This window comes from Ursus americanus, chromosome 19 (genome assembly GCF_024610735.1).
Source record: "Ursus americanus isolate L20-20 chromosome 19, mUrsAme1.1.p, whole genome shotgun sequence".
Lineage (NCBI taxonomy): Eukaryota > Metazoa > Chordata > Mammalia > Carnivora > Ursidae > Ursus > Ursus americanus.
This window is the reverse complement of record NC_142145.1, coordinates 16230367-16250785: the sequence shown is the minus strand read 5'-3', so window position 1 is coordinate 16250785 and position 20419 is coordinate 16230367. Positions and strand designations below refer to the sequence as shown.

The 20419-nt window shown below is 45.5% G+C and overlaps 1 protein-coding gene across 9 annotated transcripts in view; it reads left to right on the top strand.

The window, feature by feature from the left end:
• ZNF532 (zinc finger protein 532) overlaps window positions 1–20419 on the top strand; it is a 104392-nt gene that overhangs the window by 1927 nt on the left and 82046 nt on the right. For 5 of the 9 annotated variants that reach the window (XM_045790194.2, XM_045790197.2, XM_087869772.1 and 2 more), the window contains exons 2-3: window positions 436–517; window positions 603–712. The gene's annotated coding sequence lies outside the window, so the exon portion shown is untranslated. Of the gene's footprint in view, window positions 1–435; window positions 518–602; window positions 713–2491; window positions 2607–19350; window positions 19407–20419 lie in introns of all 9 variants that reach the window. The other 4 variants (XM_045790191.2, XM_045790190.2, XM_045790192.2 and 1 more) reach the window with 4 other exon arrangements.

Sequence of the window (20419 nt, the reverse complement as noted above, 5' to 3'; positions counted from 1 at the left end):
CCCTTCATGGCAGCCAAAAGCAGAGGCGCTTGCAGGAAGGTACCATCCCAACACAGTATGTGAACTCACACTTAGACACCACACAGCACTGGTACGTGACTAATGGAGCCCTAAAAGATTCTGTGTAGAGAAGATGGAAAAAAATGTGCAGGTTTGCAAGGTCTGAGATTCCTTGGGCTTTTCCTGCCTTTTTCTTTTGCTTAAGGGATGGACAAGGAGCTGAGATTTATGACCCTTATTAAAGAAAAAATGTGCCTTGCTAGGGTGGGGACACTTGGTTTATGCAAGTCTCTCTCTCTCTCTCTCTCTCTCTTTCTCTATGTTTTTAACAAAACAAAACCAAAATGAACTGATGGATTTGTAATGGTAGTTTGTTTGTTGCTGGAGAATGCTACTTTGCATGCTTTCTTTTTTTTCTTTTTTTTTCTCTTGCAGGGTATGTTCTGTTTTGTGCTTTTCCTTTTAGAAGCTACTAAAGGGTGTTGGGGATACTTCTGACTATTATGAAGGCCAAAAGGTAACAATATTGTTCTAGGAAATGAGCATAAATGCGGTTCCAGTGATGCAGTAAGGCATACATGCTGTCTTTTTTTTCCTTGTAGGCCTGTTGACTGGGGCTGCTTTTAACCCTTTCGTATTTGCAGAGAATGCAACCGTGTGACAGTAACTGAACATTGGGCCAGAGTCTTTCCAAAAGGTCAAGGTTCACAAGGTGAGATATTTTGAGCATGAATTTAAGTGTTTATTTGAAGATCCATGCAGAGACAGACGGACAGAGGATTGGTACCCTGGAGATAATTTGGGGTTCAGAGTGGAGAAGGAATGCTCTTAATGTTATCCAAGTTTAATGGGATTAGAGTGACTTTATGATGGTATTGCTATCAAGACAAAATCAGAATGACTTCATTAACGCGCATGTGGTTAGTCCTTTAGAAGAGGCAGGCCTGGAAAGAGGCAAGTTTAGAGAATGGTAGGCATCAGGGCCTTGTGGAGAATGCACTGCTTTGCATAAGACTAAAGCAGCACACATGTAGCATTATCCTGATGATGACAAAAAAAAAAAAAAAAGGAAGGAAGGACTTGGCCAAATCGAGGCAGCCTAGCCTCCTTTTTAGGATTTGAGGAGTCTGAAGGTAGATTTGCCTTTTGTTCATTCAACACCTTCCTTTTACCTTGCGCTGTGTGTTAACCTGAAAGGTTTTTCAACTCCGAGTCAAGTGGTGGAATGGCTTTTATTGATTTTGGGGGCTGTTGACGGTGAGTTTGCCATTGGATTATTTGTGGCATACATTTTAATGTGGAATGCTAATGCAGTACCAGGAGGAAACCGGCTAGTCTGGCTTCATCTGTGAAAAGATGCCTGTTAACTCAAAGCTTTATAGCAGTGGATGGTGGAAAATGTGTGATGCCTTAAAGAGCTTGTAGTTCGATTCGAGCTAGCATTTTTATGCACCCCCCCCAAACCAGAGGTTTTCCAGGAGCAGGGAGAAGAAAGCAGTAATGAGTCTAGCAAAGTGCAGAACAAAGGCAGTGAGCACTTACAGGGGGAACACTGAACATTTTGCCTTGGGGTTCCTGGTGAAAAGAGCTGCAACTTCCCCAAACAGGAAACCAGCAGCTCCAGAATCCTCTCCAGTATGAACTCAACGACAGATAGAACTCGTTCTGTGTCCTGGTTTGGTAGCAGTACAGTCAAGAGGAGCCCATAGAGGACAGGATTGAAAATACATTTGTCCCCTACTTTGAAGAGGGTATTTTGTTCCTCCTCGATGGGTGCAGAGACGAGTCTTTTCAGAAATGCCGAGGATCTTAGAATATGTTGTGTGCTGATAGTTGGTGGGCAGAGTCTCTGCAGTGAAGGGTGTCAAGTATGCAAGGGTTTTTATTGTTAAGGATTTTTTCCTGTGATGGCAGAGCATTCAGTGTGTGATATAAAGCTGGCAAAAGGGAAGTGAGTGCGTGGTTAGCTCCGAATACTTTGTGTAGTATTTAATAAAGATAAATGTAATCTCGGCCTGATACACCAGTAAAATAGCTTACACGATGGCACAGAATTCTTTACAAATCACTGTGCTAAAATTGGTTTTCAGTTCTACATCATTTTCGACTGCTAGAGGCTCTGTGTCTGAGTGTGGTAGAAATCTGCTTGCAAAGCAGATCGCAGTCCACGTTGCATGGTATGCTGCTCCTGCTTTTCTGCTGCCAGCTAAAACTCAGATGGCTAATATGATAACCCTTAATGAGCTTAATACAATAAGATGTTTTATAATTTAGTCCTTCACTCCTGGCTTTAGAAAGTCAGTGATTTTTATTTAACTTTGACAGCTCACCCCTTGCAATGAATGTTCCTTGATAGTATGTTTTAAGAGCCCTTTCTGCAAGGCATTGCATGTCACAGAATGTTCTGGTTTACTCTCTCTGTGGTTTTCAGCTTTGTTACTCCTCCTCCCCCCAGAAGGCTCCTGGAAAATCGCATTTGTTTTGCATTTAGGCCCGGCTTTCCGGCTGCAAGTGCTGCTTAAGCTTGGCGAGCTGGTTCTCCAGGGCAGCAATCAGGAGCTCATCTGTGGACTGAGGTTTGTCTCAGGTGGCGATCTCCTGCTGAGGTATAACAATGTAGCAGGCCCAGGGCTCCGGGGACTGGGACTGAACAGGAAGGGAGAGTTTTCTGGGCTCGGGAATGTGAATGGAGGTGTGGAGAAGGAGCAACAGCATTCTCCTTCCTGGGAGAGCCAGGAGGGAACAGGGTGGCATCCACCCTTGGGGCCGGGCCTGTGCCCTTGCTGCCACTGTCGCCACGCGGACTGCCCCACCTGGAGCCTGCCAGGGACTGCCTGCGGCCGGCTCTAAGGATGACAAGCCGGCCATTCTCTCTGGAGGAGGAACGTGTGGGTTTGGCTGATGAGGGTACACTGGAAAGAAAGTGTCACCGGGTGTTGAACCTTTGTTTTCATCATTTGCTTGCTTGCTTGGAATTATTTTTTCCACGTTAAGAAACAGTAGACCCAGGGCTTTTAGGACTCTCAGCGTCCTGGTTCTGGAGAGGAGGCTCGTTTCTCTCCTTCTCCCCCCTCTTTTCTCACAAAGAGATTCCCCACCCGCACCCACCTTGACTCCTTTTTACAGAAGGGTTTAGGAGGGAGGCAGCTAACATGGAGATGGAATGTGCTGCGTATACGTTTGACTAGGATGAGTTAGAATTTTCGGATTTCTGTCTCCCGTCTCCCTTTATTTCTTCCCTTGAAATGCTTTCTTGGGTCTATCTTCTGTTGGGTTTGAATAACCTCCCTTATCTGCTTGCTAGAACTCCCCATCTTGCTGTTCACAGCAGGAGCAGAGCTTGCCCTGATGTGGGACCCCAGGACGGTTGCCAGTGCAAGGGAAACCAAAAATATCTGGAAAAGATGTGGGGTTGCTCCCTGCTCATTCCCCTAACATCTCTTCCTCGTCGGTGTAGTGACCGCAGCAGCAGTAAACATTGAGGAGATCTACACCTGTGTGTTAATTCTATTTGAGGGGTGATCTTTAACCAAGTCATGGTTAAATAATTAACTTTTTTAACTTTTACATTTACATACAGTCAAATGTAGTCTGTGGTGTATAGTTTCATGGGTTTTGACGAGCGTATGGCACTGCATATCCACCACCACTATCCACAGGGAATGGTTCCATCAGCCCTGGAACTTTCCTCCTGCTGTACATCGGTAGTCAGATTCTTCCTACCCCGACCCTTGGCAACCACTGATTGGTTCTCTCCCTGTATTTGGTCTTCTCCAGAATGCCATACAAATGGCTTCTTTCACTTAGCAAAGTACGTTTGCGATTCATCCATGTTGTCGTGTGTGTCCAAAACTGGCCGCTTTTCTGTTGCCAAGCTCTAGACCACTCTATGGACATACCACAGCTTGTTTATTCATTCCCCAGGACGTTGGGGTTGTTTTTGCTTGTGGGTGCTTATGAGTAAAGCTGCTGTAAACATTTGCATACAGGCTTTTGTCTGAACCTAAGTTTTTATGTCTCTTCCCTAAATCCTTTGGGGGGGTGTGGCATGGCCTGGTCATATGGTCAGTACCGAAGAATTAGAAGTCTGAATGAAAGCACATTCAGCTCTTCTTCGCAGCTCATGAGAGAGATCTGGCCTTGTCAGCTGCAGTTAAGACTTCCCAAGTAAGAGATTGCAGGGAGCATTATCTGAAGACACACGAGAGATGATTATGATAATAGACCACTCACTAACGGGATGACATGCTTTATAACCCAGAACTAATCGGAATTAGCCAGAAGTGGAAACAAAAAACTGCCAGTGGTAAAATATCCTTTATTTCCTACAGCAATTATTTTTAATCTCTTCAGAAACATTTGGCAGTTTAATTTTTACATTTGTCTTCAGGTTCAATACCATGCCAAACAATAACAGAGTCACAGTGTTGGAGAGCGGTACCGAAGATCTTTGTTGAAATCTGAGTTGCGTAAACAACGTATTATTAATTATAATTTGTCTTGAGTTTTTGACTGCCAAAATATGGGTGTTGTTTTAATATCTGAAGTCACTGTTCAGGTTTGATGCCTTTTAAGGAAATGAAAATATTTAAGCAAAATCTAGGCAATGAAATAGGGAGATTTGGGGAGCCTTTTTTTTTTTTTAAACTTAAAAATTCTTAGAGGATAAAATAATGTTCAGGAATGGGAAGAGCAAACAGACCAGGATTATGGTGCTGTAGGTAGAGGAGAGCCCGAGAAGTGGGAAGTGATCTTAATTTGGGGATTATTTCATCGGTTTTACAGGTACTGCATGTTTCCTAAGCACCAGACATTGTGCTAGGCACTGGGAGTAGCAAGGACAAAGGAATCCAGAGAGAAAATTCTAGAGGGAAGTCGCCTACAGGTGCTATGATAGGAATGTGAATGGGCTCCCTACTGCCCAGTGTCCAGAGGGAGGAGCCCTTGAGGAGGTGGCTTGCGTGCCCAGCAGTGAAAGACGGCGTAAGAGTAGGGACAGCAGGCAGAGACTGGGGGAAGAGCAGAGTCCGATGGGGCAGTTTATGGAAAGGCCCCGAGCGAGCCTGGTGTTGTGAGCGTGGGCGGGAGAGCAGGGTGGGTGTGGGAGAGGAGGAGATGACATCAGGAGGCAGTCAAGGGCCAGACTTCTCTGAAGGTCATCCTATACAGTGCACTCGAGTGAGGACTTCCTTGTGTAGGTGGTATGAGCAGAAAGCCTTACTCGAAATGACAGAGGTCTCGGGGCAGTGTCTGAGGAGGGAATGGAGACTCTCCAGGCTGGAGGCAGGGAGGTCACATGAGGGGACCACCGTAGCAAATCCAGGAGAGAAGAGGGCCTGATCCCAGGCGTTGCAGTGGGATGGAGTGGTAGGTGGGGCAGGTGTGTGTACCCAGTGAGAAGGGGGGTGGTGGAGAGGGAGGAGCAGAGGATGGCGCCCAGTTTGCTCCTTGAGGTTACTTGCTGCTGGATGTTCTTGTCTGTGAGATGCTGTGTTCAGAAGGCAGAATAGGTTTGGAGGGTGGATGTGAGGGGGCTTCATGCAGTGAGTTCAAGTTTGGGTTGAGTTGTCCATGGAGGTGTCCTTTGTTGCCTGGATCGGTTTGGGCTGGAGGTCTAGACTGGGAGGAATGGGCGTAGAACAGTAAAGGCACTGATAAGGATCAGGTTAGAGGTGGCGTGGTGACGGCCTACGTAAGAACGCCTAATGGAGAAGCTTGGGACATAGGTGAGGTTCCCTTGTAATTAGCCGCTTTCTCCTGACTTCACTTACCGTGGAGAGAGGAGAGTCTGTACGTCAGAGGCGGTGAGAGAAATAGGTCGAAAAGAGTACAGTTTTACTGGGCACTACAGGGTGACGATGCAAATCAGCAGGAAGAAGGAACAGAGATGTTTTTGTTTTTATTTATTCTTTGAAAAGGATGAACTCGAAATAAAATGAAAGTATAGTGCTGAGAAGAATCTTTTGTCTCAATAATAAATAAACACAGTTTAAAGAATTCTTTGAATCACCTTCTGCAGACAGGAAGTTCTGAATTTTTCCTCTTTTAGGATGAGAGGGGGAGAGCAAGTTCTACTTGATCTAAATCTGGAGACTGAAATAAGTAATATTTAGACAAACTCAGAGTGGCCTTTTTGGCTGTCCCAAGTATTCCCTCCTAAGTGGCCTGTAGTCGACAGTCGTTAGGGACGGAGAATGCAGGTTTTGTATTGTTTTCAGTTAGATATTATTACAACCTGAGGTAATTAGAGATTCCAGCCATCTTGCAGGATTTAGAGAGGCCTAAAGATAAAATCAAGGTGTAGTTCTTGAATGTTTTCTCAACTCAGCCTTTTCTCTTTGGGACACAAACTCTGGCTTTCCAAAGTTTGACTCATTGGTCTCATTATGGTATTGATTTTGATTATTTTCTTCTGTGAGGAACAAATTCTTTCTAGGGATCTGAATCGTAATTAGATTGTTGAAAAACTTACTAAGTCAGAAAATTGAAAGGCCTGTGTTTTTTTGTTTTTGTTTTTAAAGATTCCCTAGCTGGAAATACTTCAAAGATTTACACTTCTCTCCTCCTCTTCTGCAGTGAGGCCATAGTGGGGAGGGGGAGGGGTCGGGGTCGGTAGGTGGGCCTAGAACCCAGCACTCTGGGCTCCCAGTCTGAGGCAGCTTGCGTCATCACGACTGTCTCTCTGCCCTCCAGTGTTCGGCATATGCTAGGTGGTGTACGCGCCAGCCCATGTACAGCCCTTACGTCATGCGAACCACACAGGTACTCACTGGTAAGCTGGTCTTTAACTGTTTTGCTGATTTAACACAGCAAGAGTGGGAGAGGTAGTTTGAGGTCTCTAGTTTGAGACGTGATCATGCCTAGTGTTCTAGTTAAGTCTGGGGGCTCAGGGCACGAAGATTTGCAGTGGCCTTTGCCTGGCTCTCGGTGACGTACATCTGTTTGTCTTGCTCTCGGTGACCCAAAGCTGCATTCTGCCACTGTGGGACCTTGAGCAAGCTCCTTAAATTCTAGGCCATGGTTTTCTTGAGGGTTGTTACGAAGATTAAGTGCATATAAAGTGCTTAGCAGAGTGCCTGCTACGGGGTAAGTCCTGCCTCAAATCTTGGCTGTTCTGGGTTCCTCAGCTTCCCTGGTTTATAAAGGGGAAGGGCCTGTGCGCTGACCTTCTTTTCTCATTGTAGAGGGCGTTGTTTCTCCTCTCCTGCCTTTTAGCTCATTTTTAAGTAGTTTTGCTTTGGTTTGTTTTGGCCCGTGAAAATCCACAGTGAGTGTCTCCTGCCTTGTCTGTAATGTCTTCAGTGACAGCTGCCCTGGGTCTGGTTTTAAGTGGCGGAAAGGTGGGCAGGAGAGTAGCGTCCTTGTCCCCACTTGGCTGGACGTTCATTTGTAGCTGGAAAATGTTGGATGGATTTTGTCATTATTACCTCGTACTTCGACTGTCCTTGCTTCCAGAAAAATCCAGCCCAATCAGTGATGATTGTAGTCTAGTTGATGTAATTTACATTAACCAGAGTTAAAAGAAACAAAACCTGATTGTGAAAAGGTGGCAGGTAAGCCACAGCCTCTGCTCCGTCCCTTTTCCCATGGCGCTCTGCTTCCCACGTTTGCTTCGCAGCGACCAAATATTCCTTATCTTGCACACTGGGATTTGGTGGTGATAGAAGATTGAGTGGAGGAGGAATCTGCGGGTGATATTTTGATGTCTCAAACTTCTCTGTCCGCATAGTGGGCGATAGCCCCGTATGGCTGCGGAGTGCTTGAGTGTGGCTCGTCCGGGCTGGGATGAGCTGTAGGTATAGAATGTACACCAGGTTTCGAAGACTTACACAAAAGAAAAAAGGACGTAAAAAAGTTTTCAGATTGACTACATGTTGAAGCAAGGCTGTTTTGGTTTAATACAATTTATTACTAAATTAAAATTATTAACTTAACATTTATTTACCCCCCTTTTTTTTAAATGTGACTGCTAGAAAATTTAAAACTATATATGTGGCTTTCATTCTTTTTCTATGGGACAGGGCTGGTCTGGAATGTTGGATGGACATCTAAAGAAATGGAGCAGTGAAATCTCTCTGGTGCCCCAAAGTGTTGATGTTCATTGATGTTGAGTTCCCCTTTTGGTTGGAAAAGATAGTGTAAGGACGATGAGATGTCTCCTGGTTAGAGAAACTCGTGCTCCCCTGGTTTGCACCCCTTTTCTCTCCCACGTATTCCTGGTTCATCTCTCTGCATTCCTGGATCTAGGCACCCATGCCAGCCTGGTGTCTGCTTCCGAATGGACAGGGAGCCCGTGTTTATCACAGGTTTACCATGTGCTAGATGTTTACACTTAACGTCCCCCGTGCAGTGTAATTACCATCCGTGGTGAGACTCAAGAGAGGTGAAGTGACTGGCCCAAGGTGGTACCACTCGTGAGTGACAGACCTTGGATTTGGGCCAGGGACGAGCTGGCTCTGAAGTCCTACTGCCTTTTGCAAATAACGGGTCTTGGTTGGTGCTCGTGTCTTGTACCTCTTGCTCAGGTCCCATGCCTGGTCCTGGGTGCCCTTGTTCTGTAGATAGCATTTCTCACGTTTTAATCTGCATACAAGTCACCTGGGGATGTGTTAAGATGGTGCAGGTAGTGATGCAGTAGCAAGGGTCTCTGCTGTTTCCCTTGGTTTTGCACCGGCTTCCTCTGCTTCCAGAGTGATCTGATTCTCCAAAGCTTGCCTCACTCTGCGGGGGCTCGCCCTTTGGCTTTGCATGGGATGCCAGCGAGCGCAAATGGGGTCAGAACTGGTTTTTGGTCGTAGGTGCCGAGACTGGCATGAACACTGATTCCTGTGTACACACGATCTGACCTGATCAGTTTATTCCTGTTCCTACGCAACTGCATTACTCCTCCTTTATTATCTTAACCCCTTTGACACCTGTAGTCTGATAGAACAGAAGATGATGTTAATATTGAGATATGTGTCAGGGGTATCTATCTTAAGTCCATGTGATGCAGACTGGCCTTAAATTGACACTGGGGGGTGACTGTGCCATGTTTGGTTCAGAGAGTCAGTATCTGATGAGAGATGAGGACTCAGAGCAGTTGTCCTGCCACTAGTTCTGCCTCCGTGCCTGACAAGGAATCGGGGTGACTTGTGACTTTTCCTTAGAATGGGCGTTACAGTGAGCTGCCTCACACGAGTGTGGAAGCATGGCTCGTCGACGCCACTGCTTCTCCAGCACGTGAGGGAGGCGACCACCCTGGAGTCCTTGCATCAGGAGGTCTTGGGGGAGGTCTTGGTCTTTGGCCAAAAAAGAAACTGCGTTTTGGGAAGGCACTTGGTGTATTGTGTGTTTGAACTCCAAGGGGCTGTGCAAAACTTTATAGTGTATTTTTTTATTTTTTTAATTTAAAAAAGTTTCAAAAACATTTTTAAATTTTTAGAAAATGATTATTTTAGAGAGAGCGTGCACGTGTGTGCGCGCTCACACAAGCAGGGAGAGGGGCTTAGGGAGAGGAAGAGAATCCTCAGGTAGATTCCTTGCTGAGCATGGAGCCCGACATGGGGCTTGATCCCAGGATCCTGAGGTCATCACCTGAGCAGAAATCAAGAGTCTGACACTCAAATGACTCAGCCACCCATTAAAATTAAAAATTTTAATTTTTAAAATTAAAATAATTTATGTATTTAAGTAATCTCTACGCCCAGTGTGGGGCTTGAACTCACAACCCCAAGATCAAGAGTTGCATGCCCTTCTTACCAAGCGCCCCCCAGTGTATGTTTTAAATTCGGGGATTGTGTTGATGAAGCTAATTCTAAAATGATGTCTGTTACATGAGCTAGCTTACCATCCCCATCTCCCTATAAGAAAACTCCGTTTCACAGAAATCCTAGTTGAATTTTAGATCTTATTGGAAATTTGGACTCAAGAGTTCTATGATATATGAATCTGGCACACTGCATAGGATTTTTAATTGTTGGCTAAATCTGTCACCTCCGTGCTTGGCGCAGAATACTGTGCCTGGTGTGGGGGGGTGTCTGGCTGGCCCGTGACTAGCTGCTGAGCAGTCACAGGTTGCTGGAAGGGCAGTGGGATGGAGTTGGGGGGATAGCAACAAGGCTGGGTGTTCAGGGTGGGCAAAGCCATGGGGCCAGCCCTGGAAAAGGGGTTGGAACTGTGGAAGTTCATCTGAGTTGGGGGCGAGTTCAGAATTCGGTGGGGTAGTAAGTCCAAAGCCTTTCTGGAGCATGCCAAGTGTCCAGATACGTTAGGAGTCAGAGACAAGATAGACAGACACCCAGAGGTTGTCAGAAGGCAAAGCAAAGATGGATGGATGGTCACAAGTCTACTGGACAGGCAGGAACGAGTCGGTCTGTGAAAGTAGCAGTTGGATCATGGGGACTGTGTGTGCACAGAGGCAGGGCCCACGGAATGACTGTGGGGCGTGTGAACAGGTGAACGGGTGAGGGCAGGATGCGTTACCGTTGCCAGTGGTCGCTGGATAACTGAATCAGAACCAGTTGTACACGGCAGCCTTCATGGGACGTGGCAGGTGAGGACACTTGTTGCTCAGGTGGCCGAGGTTGGGAGAATGGATTAGGAGAAGCAGTAGCTCCTTATAACCAAGATTCACGTGGGAAGGCGTTAGAACACTAGATTGGAGTTTACCTGAGTTCACAGGACACGTGATCAAGACTTAGCTTTTCAAACTCACACCAAAGGAAAAGGAGCTGTTGATGAGGCTGTGGCTGCTGCCCGGGGGAGCTCCCATGTCATCTTGTACTGAGCTTACTCCGCGTTCTTTTCAGGGCCCCGTGGCCTCTGCTGTCTTCTTGTGCCTCTTCCCTGGTAGAGCTGTGTCCTCTTTCTGGTGCACTTGGCAAATGTGGCTGTCCCACAGCCCCTGTGTTCCCACATGCTCGTCTAAAGAACTAGTAACATCACCTGTATTGCTCAGTCCCACTTCTGGTTCTCCAGACCGTGAGCTAATCGGTCCTGGTCTGCTCAGCTGTGGCTTGGACGGCAGGGTTACTGCTAACCTTACATGGGTGGTAGTTTGCACTGGGCTAGTGAAACACCCCTGAGGGATCTACTACCCGACAAGGGGGTGGTCTTACCCTGTTTTATGCCTGAGAAACTTGAGCTTCTGAGAGGTTAACAGATACGTAGAGGCTGAGTTGTTGGGAATTGGCATTCGTGCCTGGATCTTTCTGACCCCAGTTCTACACCCTTTACCATGCTTCAGTATAGTAGCTAAGGTGTGGGATCTCTTCTGAGTATACAGCTGGATCCTTTTGTCGATTTTCTGTTTACTCAAAATCACAAAAACGGTATGTTTAGCTTAGCATTTGCTCCATAAATGCGTAGCAAAGGCCAGTTGAGTTATGCACCAGAATGAGACACTGGAGGTAGGAAATTTGGCTGCGTGGCTAGAGGAATTGTTCAGGCCTAATGTTTAGGGTCTCATGGGTACATAGGTGTATATTTGAGGCCTCTCCTAGGTAGAGGGGGGTGTGTGTGTGTATGTGCGCATGTGTGCTTATGCTTGGGGCCCCTCCTAGGTACACACATGTTTGGCAAAAGGCAAGTCTGGTTTATCTGGCCAGTGTTAATTTTGGGAAAGATGAAACACATAGTTTTGCACTTGACTAGTAATAATTGGGCTTTCATGGTTTGGATTTGAGATGAGTCATAGAATTGTAAAACATCCCTGTTCCCTGTCTGGAGCGTTGGGATATTGTCGACCTCCCCTGGAATTTCACATGTGGCTCTAACCTCTTTGGTTACACAGTGCTCCTGTTTCAGGTCATTGAGGGTAGGAAGCATTTGTTCTGCGTTTGTTGTGCTTCTTAGAAGACCTTGCGGGGCGGCCTGTCTGCAAGAGGCACTTCAGGATGCCCGTTAGATCCCGGGTAGTGGTTGGGGATTCTAGTGGCATCGATCTTGTTATCCCCTGTCTGAGAGCACAGGAGTTGTGGCTTCATTTCTTGTAGGGCTTTCTCTGTGCTAGAATCCTCTTGCTGACCTTGTTTTGATGTTACAGTGACTCAGAGTAATTAGTATGTAACTATATTCTAGGTATTCCGGGTAGAAGTAAGTACCTCCCTAGATTATTGGTTTTTTTTTAAGATTTTATTTATTTATTTTAGAGGGAGAGAGCAGGGGGACGAGCTGAGGGAGGGGAACAAGCAGACTCCGTGCTGAGCACGGAGCCCGACACGGGGCTCCATCCCACAACCCCGAGATCATGACTGGAGCTGAAAACGAGAGGCAGACGTTCAGTCGCCGAAGGCAGCCAGGCGGCCCTGGATTGTTTTATTTAACCTTCACAATCACTCTGCAAAGTGGATCTTATTTTTTTCCATTTTACACATGAGAAAACAGAAGCTGAAGAGGTTAAGTAACTTGCCCAGAATCTTGGTAACTTGTAAGGGGAAGAGCTAGGACTCACTCCAATTTGTCTTACTCCAAAGCCCATGCTTTTAACCACGACAGCAAACTGTGGTTTATAGGTGTCATTTCTGCAGACAGTCGATGGCAGGCTCGAATATCTTTGAGGTTCAGAGCTGCTGCTTCTGGGTCAGCCAGTATTTCTCCTGTTGTCAAGATCCGCGAGGTGTTGCTGGCTGGCTCCGTGACCCTGTTGTGGCTCTGGTCGCTGAAAGTAGGTAAACCTTGAGAGACACCTTGCTCCCTTTCCTGATTTCTCCTCCTTGACCACACATGTGTGCCTGCTTGTGCGCCGGTGCATTTTACAGCACAAATAGCCTCCTTTGGCCGTAACCGTAGAGCCAGTCAAACCATGTTTTTATCATCACTTCGTGGCGTTGAAGTTTAAGGCAGAGCCCGTTCAGAATTACCTTATTATTCTTCCTCTGGATTTGGAGATTTGTTCGCTTGCTCTTTCTGGAGTTGTCTTGGGGTCGATGCGGAGGTGCCTGTGGAGGGGAGCTGCCGGGAGAAACATGGGGTTCAACATTGTTCGGGAAAATGGGCCAGAAGCATCTCCCGACGCTCCACTCCAGAATGCGCTCCTATTTGCTAATACCATCTCCTAGGGAGAGCAGCTGCTTACAGTGTGTTTCAAGTGGGTCCCAAAGATGTCTCACCCAAAACCGGCTGGCCTCCAGTACTCTTGGGGGGTGCTCCCAGCCTGGGTCCCCAGAATGAAGATTCTCCCTGGAATACTTCAGAACTTTGGGAGTTCACAGCAGCAGTTCAGGGGGAAAAAAGTGTGTGTGCATGTGTCTGTGTGCACAGATGCATGCATCTAACCCAGCATTTCCCGCATTCCTGGGCTGTGGTGGAATCCCTTTTTGGTGGAACATTCCTGGGTGAACATCCTTCAAGCTGTTGGCTGTTGGTGATGTGAACTTCGTGAAAAATGGGAGGGCCTTGAGAGGAGTAGGGCGAGGGCGTCCTCGATCTCTTCCTTTTCGTATAATCTAGTGATTGGTGAAATGATGTGTGTTTTTCTGCTTTCCGTCCACTCCAGCAAGAGAATTTGTGAGTGAATTTATTTGTAAGGTCGACAGCCAGTAGGCCTGCTGTGAGTGATAACTTGGAGGGGGGGACTCTTAGTTGTATTGACAGATGAAAGTAGGACCTTTCCTAATTCCAAACACGTTTGAAATGAAGCTGGTGTCTGGTGAGAGTCGTGGGATACTCCGGCGATGGCATCACTGTGGAATGTGAGAGCCGTTGTGATCGGGATGCAGGGGGCCCCTTGTGCACAAGGGCTAGCCAGGCCCTGACCTGCCACCGTCTCCACCTGGATGACTAGGGGGTGGGAGGAAGGCAGGTTTATGGTGATTTTAAGAGGATTAGGTCTTGGTGAGAGGAGGGCAGGTTGATGAGGGGAAAATCTCTTGTTTACTCAGAGCAAGGTTTTTCAGCCTTAGCCTACCGACATTTGGGGCTGCACAGTGCTGTGTTGGGGGGCTGCCCTGGGCATTATAGGATGTTTGCCAGCATCCCTGAACACCGATACCCACCCCTCCCCCAACTTGTGACAGCAAAAAATGTCTCTGGACCTTGCTAGATACCAGTGTTGGTGGTGGTGGAAGAGAAGGGGCAAAATCGCCCCACTTGAGAACCGTGGACTTAGAGCCTTGTAGCAAGAACAATACTTCAAAACTTTGGGTACTAAGAATTCCCAACAAAGACCTCCAAGGGAAGCCAGCCAGCAAGGAAGCATCTTGAAACTATACAAATCCCCCAAGAAATGCAAGATACCTTGAGCTGCTGGGTTTCTCTTCCGTATTGTCTAATGCTAGAAGTCTCAAATGTTTGCAAATATTTTTAATTTAGTATTCAAGATGAAAGAAAATTGCTGGTGAAAAGAGTAAGAAACCACAGAAATTGGGTCTGCTGGTCTGACTGCAGCATTTCAGGGACAAAGGCTTCCACGCAGGATTTAGGGTTTATGTGCAAAAACCGAGGCGGCTTATTCAGGTGACAAAGGAAAATTACTTTGAAGTTCTCCATTGTATACTCAAAATATCACTTCTCATTTAGAAAATCTATCCTTTGCTTCAAGCTGGAATTGTAGAGATGCTACCAAAAAATGTGGTATTTATAAAATGCCAAAGGAATGCTAAAGCTTTTATGGATTCTACTCTTGAACGAGGAATCCTTTGTTTTAGCACTTAAATGGGCAAGTGATTTCTTAAGTTTGATATGCTGGAATTCACCAAACATGTTTCATTCAAAAATAAAAACTAATAGTGGAGAGATTTAGATTTTTTTTTTTTCTTTCTCATGAAACCATTTGAATAACTCACTTTAAGCAGAGGCCGTAATGAACTTTCCTGAAGTTCATTGATGGTGACAGGGTTAGCCCAGACCCTTTCAGTATTTCTATAAACTCATTGATGAATTAGCAAATCACCAGCACCAGGTTCTTTTAGTTAAAAGAATGTAAATCCAGTGGGAAATAGGGCTAGAGCAAAAGTGCCTTTGACAGAATTTACAGGATTGATGACTGACTATGCCTAAGTTCACAGGAGATACTTTCATCTGCTTCCCTGTAGCTATGAGATTTTGAAGATGCACACCTACACCTGGCGGATGAACTTCGAGAAATATTTCCCCCCCGCCTTCCCATCCGCTGCTCTTTTCTGGATTCCAGTGACAGAATGGTGTGCGTCCTAGCCCTTTCGATGAATTTTACATATCTCTTCATTTTACATATCTATATGTAGAAACATATAAAATACAATATGCTTGCTTTTTTTTTAAATTTTAGTGTAATTTAGATACTGTTTTGTGACCTGATTCTTTTTTCGCTAGATGGTGTACCTTGCTCGTTCCACTTCAGTGCCTGTAACACATCTACCTTACCTTTTCTTAAAAAAGATTTATTTACTATGGAGAGAGTGGGGGAAGGGGCCGAGGGAGAGAATCTCCAAGCAGACTCCCCACTGAGCAGGGAGCCCAATTTGCGGGGGGTGGGAGTGGGGGTGAATTTGGGCTCGATCCCAGGACCCATGAGATCATGACCTGAGCTGAAACCAAGAGTCAGGCTTAACCGCCGGCACCACCTCGTCTACCTTACTTTAATGACTGCGTAATGCTCCATAAAAAAAGGATGTAATTTAAATAATGTGAATGTATTTCACACTATTGAACTATATACTTCAAAATGGTTAAGGTGGTAAATTCCACGTTATGTGTATTTTACCACAAGTTTTTTGAAGAGGACGTAGCACAGTTGATTTAATCATCTCCCTTCTGGTGGACATTTACCTTTTTTCCAGGGTTCTGCTGCACCAGACGCTTTTTATACCAACACCTCTCACTTTGGAAGATTTAATTTTTTTGGTTTAAAACGTTGCCTTCGTGCCCTAAGGTCAATGACACGTCATCCAGATACAGGGAATAGGATCCTTGCCTTTTTCTCTTTGTGAGGGGGGGAGAACCTAAGGAAAAGAGCCTCCCTCCCCCTTTCTGGACTTTAAGGATTTATTGGTTGTGGGTGTGCTGCTGGAGAGTGAGAATCCCGTGGTGATCTCCTTAGCTGAAGCTTCTCTTTAATTATTCGCAAGCTCAGTGGGTGTCTGTCTGGGCAAGCCCTTGCCCTGAGCGCCATTTTATTGCACCAGGTATCTGCAGAGAGGTCGGGCCAGGTGGATTACCTGGTTTCCAGAGGAATTCCTGGAGGTGAAATGAAGGACAGCCCTAGGGAGGCCGTGTCCGGCCAGATCTCTGAGTTCTGATAGCCCGGGTTCAGGTCGCCCGCTGTGGTTTGGTATTCAGTAAACTCTTCCTCCTGCTTGGAGCTTTTCTAGCGGAGCCCTCGCTTTGAAATGCTAACCCCAGGGCAGCCCTGCCCTTTAAATTGACATTCTGCTTTCTAAAGAAAAACCCGAGACAGGTATTTTTGGAAGCTTTGTATATTCAGTAAGTAGATATTGCACTGCTCAAGAACCTTAGCGCTCCGGGCAAGTCAGCACAATTCTATTTTTGACTCTGGAGCAAGAAAAAGGAAACAGTGGTCATGTGGAGGGACTGGAGGGGCTTAATTTGGGTCTGTTTGATACAGCCTTCGTTCCGGGGTGCTGCATCCCTGCGTCATGGTCATGTGCCTTTTGGGTCGCTGAGATGGTCTGGTGGCAGAAGAGGGAGATAGAAAAGGGGTCTGAGCAGCTGTAGCCGTGAGGGACCCGTCTCCTCCCACCTGGGCCCCCACAAAAGCCACAAAGCAGAGCGGAAGCCCCAGGCTTGAGTGCGCAGGGAGCGTCTGTGTCATGCGGGACCAGCCAGTATCGCTCCTCGCGGTGAACGCGTCCTCTTCCAAATCCTGGACCCTGTCTGAAGGCCCGGGACCACCCTGAGCTGGGGGCGCGCTGTGGTCAGTCCCATTTCCTGAGGAAGTGACTGAGGGAGCTGGCTTTTGAAGGCTGCTCCACCCTGGAGCCCCAGGAGCCCAGAGCAGTGGAAATCACATGCACATTGATTTTTCCTTTGGGCAGGGGCTTTGACATGAAAGGAGCCCTCCGCAGACGTTTTTGTTAGGTTAGTGCTTTGCTTTCAGAAATCATTTTACTGCTGGGCTATTGTAGTTGTCTTCCTGTGGATGTCCTATACTCTGGGAAATCAGAACACTGAAGGAGCAGAACTTTCTGTGTCTTCCGTAAGGGTTTTCTGGGGTTATGTTCTGGTCTCAGTTAAGAAACGCAGTGTATTTTAAAGGAGTTTAATCGCTTAAATAATAAAACACAATCTTTATGGGATCTTTAATTTTACACAGGCAGACCCAGGATGGAATTCTTAGCTAGTTTTTTTTTTTAATACTTAAAAAAAAGAATTTATTTATTTGAGAGAGAGCATGTGTGCGTGAGCGGGGGGGCAGAGGGAAAGGATCCCAAACAGACGTGGGGCTCAATCTCACCCTGAGATCACGACCTGAGCCAAAACCGAGTCAGATGCTTAACCGACTGAGCCACCCAGGCGCTCCTTAGAGAGTTCTTTAGTGGAGGAAATGTGGGAAACTGGGCATTTTGAAATTTGTATGTGATTTTAGCAAACTACCAAAGAAAATTAAATATTAAATCCATTAACTGCACGCGAAAGGGCCATTTCGAATGTACCCTGTCAGGGCTTGATATCCTGTATTTTCTAATTCTGTAAATAGGAAATCAGGTATTTTCATTTCGAGTTTTTTTTTTTTTTTTTTAAGGTGAGAATGTATATGATTCAGTCTTTTCCTCTCCTGCCCCTGACCCCTTCAACATACTGTGGACCATATTTTCTCTTTTCTTGATTTACCTTCCTTTTCCTTCTTCCCAAGCATTTAGATAACACACACGAGTTAAAAGCTCTGAAGTTAGCTAGGTAGAGGTCAACAAGCCCCGAGGTTCCCTGTTTCCAGGTAACTGGTGCAAATAAAGGAAGGGGTGCTTGTTCAGCTTTACCTGAAATCCAAGGTTGTCTTTCTTGAGCTGTGTAATGTATATCCATATGTTATGTCTTTTACTTTTTTCTCATATTTAGTGCCTCTTCGTATATATTTTACATTTTCTATAAAATACAGTTATTAAGAACAGCATTCACATTAACTTGAACGTTCTATTTAAAAGGACGTTTTTTTCCAGAAGTGGAGCAGGTGCTTAAGAAATATAAACTCCTAAATAAAATTAAGTACCCTTGTCAGTACTTAACTGTTATAACCTGGGCTTATCCAAACATTTGCTTTCTTTCTATCCAGAGGGCAGTTACTGTGCCCAGGGCCCCATTTCTTCCGTGGAAGGGTGGTTATTACCTCTTTAATGACTTCTAGGTATTTCTTTTTTTCTTTTTTTTTTTTTTTGACTTTTAATGGTACCTGGTATCTGCTTGCTAAAATCCCCATCAGTCTCAGTTGCCCTGGTAAAAGAGTTCTTTTCTTTCTCCCTCCTCAAAGAAATGTAAAATGTAACAAAAAGTATAGTATGAATTGCATATCAAGTGCAACCTGTAATATCACCAGTCACTATTTTAACTGTGAATGTCTCTCTGTAGGCACACTCTATTCCCTTCCCCTCCTGTCTTTTTTTTTTTTTTTTAAGATTTTTTTTATTTATTTGACAGAGATAGAGACAGCCAGCGAGAGAGGGAACACAAGCAGGGGGAGTGGGAGAGGAAGAAGCAGGCTCATAGCAGAGGAGCCTGATGTGGGGCTCGATCCCACAACGCCGGGATCACGCCCTGAGCCGAAGGCAGACGCTTAACCACTGTGCCACCCAGGCGCCCCCCCTCCTCTCTGTCTTACGATTTCCTCCCTCCCCTCTCTCCTCTCCCTCTCCCCCTCCCTCCTCCCCTCCCTTTTCCCTGTCTCTCTTCCACCCTCTTCTTCCTCTTCCCTTGGACTTTGTAGGCAAATGGCTCCTTCCTTCCATTTTAGAGGGACCTGAGACCCTTGTAGTTATGCATATTTAAAAATCACCAGATAAATGAATTGTGCTTTATAAATAGGGTTAAAAAGTTTTTTTATGGGGTGCCTGGGTGGCTCAGTTAGTTAAACGTCTGCCTTTAGCTCAGGTCATGGTCTCAGGGTCCTGGGATTGAGCCCCAAGTAGGGCCCCTGGCTCAGCGGGGAGCCTGCTTCTCCCTCTCCCCCTCTGCTCTCCCTGTCTGTCTCTCACTCTCTCAAACAAATAAATAAAATCTTAAAAAAAAAAAAGTTTTCTTATACTTGGGTTTTTGTGCTTTTGCATATGTATGAAGCTTCTTAAAATAAGAGTTTGACTTAAAATAAGTTTGACTCAAGTCAAAATAAGTTTGACTCCAAGTCAACCTTAGAAAGTTGACTAGTGATTTCAGTACATCTTTCTGACTAGCTTTTTATTTCTTTATTGTTAACCCATATGATTTTCTTTCTCATCCTAGCCTGATATGCTGTTAAGTGCCAGCCTCAACCAGTTGGCCCTTTCCCTGGAAGCTTGGTGAGCCTCTGGATTCATCCTTTCCTTGAGCTGGGGGAAGTGGCTTATTGTTTATATAAGACTTTCTTCAAGCTAAGATCCCTTGGGAGAGTGGAAGTGAAAGCATACTGAGATATCAGACATGGATAAATACAGATAAATATATTACACATTTAGGGATAGATGCTTATCCACAGAGAAGCCTAGTTTACTGTGAAATCAAGAATATGTGGTCTCTCGATGGATGGAATGACAGAAGCTAAACATAAGGGTTATGATTTAAGAGCACGAGTAAATGATTTTAATGTCTGTTTCCCTCATCTTGCATTTTACCACATGAGTTAAAAATACGTCTTCAGAATTTTAAAGCAAATGGGTGAAACTCAACACTGTATATCTTAAAGGTTATTTTTTGAAGTGTTCTTATTTTTGCAAGAATTCTCCAAGAAAGGTCTCTCTCGTGGTTCCTTGCCTTGGCAAAATCTCTTCGGAAAATATCAAAATCTAAATTTAAAAGGGTATTCTTGAGCAAATGTATGCACTGAATTCACATGAACATATGTCTGGCATGATGGAAACATGCATAGACATGGAGAGATACTGTTGAATGTGACAAGGCCTATTATGTTAAAAATATACATGTGTGTTTATATTTATGTTTCTGTATGCATTTAGAAGTCTGTAGCCCAAATGTTATCAGAGCTTACCTCTGACTAGTGGGCCTCCTGGAGACTTTTGCTTGTATCTTTGGGTTTTAGAGGACTGGTGAAGAGCGTATACTACTCTTATAATAAAAATGGTTTCAAAACCCAGGGATGCTAAGAAAGGCATTTTGAATAAATGGCAGCCTGTTGGCTAAATCTTTTTTTTCAAAGATGCCACCTGACCATTCAGCTTAAGAGTGCTTCTAATGGAGTGGCAATGTTTACATAGAGATTTTTGAATCTAGAGGTTATATTGGCTAGAAGGTACCGGGAGCCAGAAGTGAAAGAGTGGGGGGGGGGGGGCGGGGAATGCCATGACTGTAACAGATC